The sequence below is a fragment of the Thunnus thynnus genome, chromosome 18, assembly GCF_963924715.1.
Source record: "Thunnus thynnus chromosome 18, fThuThy2.1, whole genome shotgun sequence".
NCBI classification, from domain to species: domain Eukaryota; kingdom Metazoa; phylum Chordata; class Actinopteri; order Scombriformes; family Scombridae; genus Thunnus; species Thunnus thynnus.
In genome coordinates this window covers 5,092,288-5,098,392 of record NC_089534.1, presented here as the reverse complement: position 1 = coordinate 5,098,392, position 6,105 = coordinate 5,092,288, and the positions used below count along the sequence as shown (strand labels likewise).

The 6,105-nt window shown below is 37.0% G+C and overlaps 1 long non-coding RNA gene across 1 annotated transcript; it reads right to left on the bottom strand.

The window, feature by feature from the left end:
* Nucleotides 1–1,447: 1,447 nt before the first annotated feature.
* Nucleotides 1,448–2,443, bottom strand: LOC137169798 (uncharacterized). Its single transcript, XR_010924542.1, has 3 exons — nucleotides 2,272–2,443; nucleotides 1,854–2,129; nucleotides 1,448–1,573 (listed from the first exon to the last, which is right to left on the bottom strand). It is a non-coding gene; the product is annotated as an uncharacterized lncRNA (long non-coding RNA).
* Between the last annotated feature and the right edge of the window lie 3,662 nt (nucleotides 2,444–6,105).

Below are 6,105 nucleotides of genomic sequence, written 5' to 3'. Positions count from 1 at the left end.
GTAGGTCACTGCATCACCTTCATCATCACCATCACCACCGACCTGGGAAACAAAAGAGAAACAGCATCACACATAAATTACACATAATGACATGAAAAAGCATAACAACATAACTCAACAGGAGCTGAGAGATCTGAAAGTCATCATTTTGCTTCGATTTAATAACTGAAATAAAATAAATATTCTTTTCTTTTCTCCTTCCTAACAAAACTTTTTCCTTCATTCAGCAACAACACCAGTGTAACCAAACACTCAGCTTACCCGGGCTTTACTGTTGGTCTTCTTGGTGAAGCTGATGGAGACGTAGGAAACACCATCTTCAGGATCAGCCTACACAGTGAAGACAACATGATGGCTGCTCAGTAACATGTGGATTTATACTGACTCTCTCTTCTAATCTTATTTTATTCTCTCTCAAAGAAGGAAATCAGGCTAAAAGTCATCATGTCATATTTTGCAGAACAAATACGTACAAAATCAAGTATATACTGTTATAATGTCAGATGTCTATGTTTAATATAATTAAAGTTCCAGAACATGAGGTGAACATATGCAGAAATATTCCCTGAAATTCAAAAGTCAGCCTGTAATGAATGCTCCATTTGCAGAGTTACTTCTACTTCCCCATCAAACTGATGTCACATCATTCACATATTCACACAAACAGCCGTCCGTTCCGTAGTCTTTCTGATACTTTGGATCAGATTTAAGCTCAAACATGTACAAATGTATTTGAAAAGTTGACATTTAAAGTAAAGAACAAGAAAAAGACGTGAAATCTGACCACTACTGTTTGTTTACGTAGTCTGTGGAGCCGGATGAAGCTTCCTGAAGCTTACCAATCAGAACAGAGTGGGTTCATCAGGAGGCGGGTCTTAAAGAGACAGGAGCTAAAACAGCCTGTTTCAGACAGAGGCTGAACTGAGGGGCTGCATAAAGGACCAGTATAAGATAAATAAGGAGTTTTTAACTGTAAATCATGCAAAGATATTCCAGTAGAGCCCCAGAATATAAATACAGACCTATAAATGTGCTGAATATGTGTCCTTTAAAACAACATACCATAAACACTGTTTTTCTCTGAAAAGTCATAACTGTATAAACATTTAATAATTCAGTTTGTGAACTCACAATGTTTTCATCCATCTGTGTTTTCTTCCCTGAAAAGACAAAAGAATCGACTTTAGCTTCCACAGTGAAAATCCAGGTTTATCAAAACGTCTTGTTTATGAAAGTTTCATCTGTCAGTGTTCTCACCTTTAGTTTTCTTCCATCTGATGATCACCAAAACAATTATTAAGAGTGATGCTAAACCCACAGCCATAATGATGAACTTTGCCCAATCTGGAAAATATTAGAAACATTTTGACTGCATAGTTCAGTTCTGATCAAAATCCTGATCAAAAGAGAGAAAGAGAGATACAAGTTATTAAGTCTCTACTTTGTTGTTTTGTTGGAGTATCAGTGGTTTTAGGTGCGGTTTGGTTCATCGTTGCCTTTGTGCTCTGTCCCATTGTTGTTGTTGATTTTGTTGGTGTTGATTTTGTTGTCGCAGCTCTTTTAGTGTCCTCACCTGAACATATGAAAAAAGAACAACAGACAGAGAGATGAACTGGAACAAAAGAACGTTGTTTGTGTGTTGTATTTTCATGCAGATGCTGTTACATTTGCTTCAAATTATTTGCTTTTTTCCTTTATTCCTATTGGTGTTGATGTTTTGGGTTTAGTTTCTTTTCTTGCATCCTCAGCTGGACAAATTAAATCTCAAAAAAACAACAAACTGTGGTGAAAAGATACCACATAATTATTATCTACACACAAAAAAGAGAAACTAAATGAGGCAGATTTCTCACCTGAAGACTGAGGGCTGAAGGCAAACAGCTGCACTTTTCCAGTGTTAATATGTGTCACGCTACACTTGAATAACTCAGAATACTTTGACGTCTCAGAAAGATGGGAAGTTGTACACGTCACATTGTCAAAGCAAGAAGACTGTGACTCCTTCATGTGATGAGTGCTCACATCCGAATAATTACCCTCATACACCCACTTCACTGTCTGTCTACTCTCTCCATATGTCGACACAGAGCAGTTTAACGTCACCTTATCAGTGTCCTTATGTTCAGTCACTGGTGAAGATGGAGATATTGTGAGAGAAAGACAACAAGAGTAAAATTAACTTCATCACTGTAATCATAATTATTGTAATGTTTCAGTATATTGTTCTAACAAGACAGTTTGAGCTGAAAACATTATGATGTAAATACTCACTGGTAACAACAGACAGATAAACCTGAGAGTCTTGACCTTGTTTTTGTCCTGATTTGAACTGTCTGCAGGAGTAACGACCAACATCCTCAACTGTGACCTTCTTTATAACCAGAGAACAGTTCACTGTAACACTCAGTCTGTCTGATTTAGCTTTGGCATTTTCACCAATCTGCCCAAGTTCAATGAACTTTCTTGAACCACTGAAGGTCCAGGTAGCACTGTCACATTTATGATGATCAGTCATCACATTTTCACAAGACAAAGTGACTTTATTTCCATCTCTGACAGTGATGAAGAGGGGATTTTGTCCAGTTACTGCTGTTGAGAATTTGAGAGAGAAATGTGATAAATGAACTGAAATAAGAATATGACTATAGTGTGAATGTTAAAAACAAACAGCATATTTGATTGTCTCAGTAACATGAAAGTTATTCAATAAAGTATCGTTGGTAATAATGCAGATTTTTGTATCTTACCTGTAAACTGAAGCCCCAGTATCAGAAATAAAGACATTTTAATCCATCTGAGTTCAACCATCGTGCTTCTCTGTCTTTCTCTCTGTCTTCTTCTCTCGCTCTTAGCTCTCAAAATGTCCTTATTAGTGCTTCATACAGAGAAATACACTGTCTACTTCCTGTCATGAGTAAAGTGTCTCTTCCTCATTGTGGCTTCAGTCTTCTTTCTCACTTGCAAGTTATCAACTTCTTGTAGGCAGAGCATATTAGCTTCTCTTCTGTTTCAATTTTAAAATTTTTGTATTTTACGAGCAGGCTGGCGCTCACATCTGCAATATCTTATATAATCTTATAAATCTTTATAAAATCTTATATTATAATCGGCCAAGAGTAAATACATAAAGGATTATATATTGTAGGAGTTAAGGCTGAACTTCTCCACCCACCACCAAGACCACAACACACTTCCTGTATTTCAAAGTTTATAATCATGACCTCATCATATAATGCTTTTAAAATGTAAAGACATTGTTCTCTCACATCCTGTGCACAGGACCAGTATTTGCATTCAAAGACAAATGATTTCCCTTTAATAATTAGCCAACAGCACCCCAATAGTGGTTAAGAACATACCACATAACTGCAATGTCAATAAGTAAAAAGTAGTATAAAGTATGTTTTCAAACAGAATTAGGATTCTGTCGTGACAGGATTCATGTTGATGATTGACAGCACACATGAACAGACAGGTGAAGAGTCAAACTTTGACTTTTGATGCTCAACATGTTGCAACATGGTGATATTGCAGCAGCTGGGAAAGAACAGATAAGATGATGTTTTAGTGGTCTGAGACCTGTTAGTTCCTCTTTGTATCTTTGAAGTAAATGTTCCTGAGAACTGAACAGGAAGTGTTTTGGTGAGAATGTGGCTACAACAGCAGCAGAGCTCTGGAGGTTTTAGCCTCAACACACCACAACCACATGAGGCTCACAGTAACAGACAGGCCAAACTTTATCAAGACACCAGACAAAGAGACTACTTTCATCACAGAAAATCACCACTGAGACCCCAGCAGTACGTTTCTGATGATAACTGGTGTGCTTACTGGTCTGTGCTTGTCCCAGAAGTGTGTATGTAAATCAGTCATCACTAATAACCTACTTAGTGGTTACTTATTTTGTCTCCAGTCTCTAGAGAGTAGTTTTCAAGGCAGACGCCACTGAGCATGTGCAGGAACGCGGTTTTGTTGACTGAGCTTCACTAGCTTGTCATGCTACATATCACAACCACATTCTCACACATGCTCAGTGGCCTTACACACAAAACAACAGCAACAAGAAGAGTGTGTGATGTATGTGTGTGTATTGATCTTTATCTTTCACTCTATAATAATACATCAAACACAAATGTTAATTTCTAAAATAGTCTGAAAGAAGCATGAAACATAAATGGAATTTCAACTGTAAAACTGTACAATAGATCTACAACCCTTTCAGATTTATTACATTTTCTACTCATTTGGATGTTTAATATTTGACTCTCAAGGGTGACACCATTTATTCAGTCCAAGTAAGGGATGTCACATGATCACATCTCTGCTCAGTTTGCCTTTTGTCACTTTTGTACCACAACAAAGCAAACTGAACAGAGACATACATTATAACACTCATTAAACAACATTAGATACATGCTTAAAGAGAAAAAAACAATCAGAAGACATATAATAGCAGTGAAAATTAAGATTTTAACTTTCACTCAACACTAGTACAACCATCACTGAGCTCAATTAAGTGCCTGATGGTGAGTTCATTAAGGATATCTTAACTTACTACATCCCTTTCTGGACAAAAAGTCCAGAACAACAGTCCAACAGTGAATCATTATTATACTGAAAAAACCTAAAATGCTTTTTTTTTGTCTTTCCCTTCATGTGTCAAGCACAGTCAGTTCTGCTTAAATGTAATGATATGAACACTGTGGTCTGTTATTTGTTGGGTTAGTTGATGGTAGCATAGAGGTTACTGGGATCAGTGGAGGCTCCAGCAGAAGAGGAGGAAGCTTTCACAGTGCTGTAGGTCACTGCATCACCTTCATCATCACCATCACCACCAACCTGGGAAACAAAAGGGAAACAGCATCACACATAAATTACACATAATGACATGAAAAAGCATAACAACATAACTCGACAGGAGCTGAGGGATCTGAAAGTCATCATTTTGCTTCGATTTAATAACTAAAATAAAATAAATATTCTTTTCTTTTCTCCTTCCTGACAAAACTTTTTTCTTCATTCAGCAACAACACCAGTGTAACCAAACACTCAGCTTACCTGGGCTTTACTGTTGGTCTTCTTGGTGAAGCTGATGGAGACGTAGGAAACACCATCTTCAGGATCAGCCTACACAGTGAAGACAACATGATGGCTGCTCAGTAACATGTGGATTTATACTGACTCTCTCTTCTAATCTTATTTTATTCTCTCTCAAAGAAGGAAATTAGGCTAAAAGTCATCATGTCATAATTTGCAGAACAAATACGTACAAAATCAAGTATATACTGTTATAATGTCAGACGTCTATGTTTAATATAATTAAAGTTCCAGAACATGAGGTGAACATATGCAGAAATATTCCCTGAAAGTCAAAAGTCAGCCTGTAATGAATGCTCCATTTGCAGAGTTACTTCTACTTCCCCATCAAACTGACATCACATCATTCACACATTTACACAAACAACCGTTCATTCCGTAGTCTTTCAGATATTTCAGATCAGATTTCAGCTCAAACATGTACAGATGCATTTTAAAAGTTGACATTTCAACTAAAGAACAAAAAAAAATGAGAAATCTTTTATACTTCTTTTATCAAAGAATACTTTGACGTCTCAGCAAGATGGGAAGTTGTAAACGTCACAGTGACAAAGCAAGAAGACTGTGACTCCTTCATGTGCTGAGTGTTCACATCCCAATAATTACCCTCATACACCCACTTCACTGTCTGTCTACACTGTTCATATGTCGACACAGAGCAGTTTAACATCACCTTATCAGTGTCCTTATGTTCAGTCATGTTTTGTTTCCAGTCTCCAGAGAGTAGTTCTCAAGGCAGACGTCACTGAGCATGTGCAGGAACGCGGTTTCGTTGACAGAGCTTCACTTGCTTGTCCAACCACAACCACATTCTCGCACATGTTCAGTAGCCTTACACACAAAACAACAGCAACAAGAAGAGTATGTGATGTATGTGTATTTGCTTTAATCTTTAACTCTAAAATAATGCACTAAACTAAAAATGTTCATTTTTACTAGATTTACAACCTCTTTAGATTTACAAACAGTTTTCAGTCATTCAGCTCTTTAAAATATGAATCTCAAGGG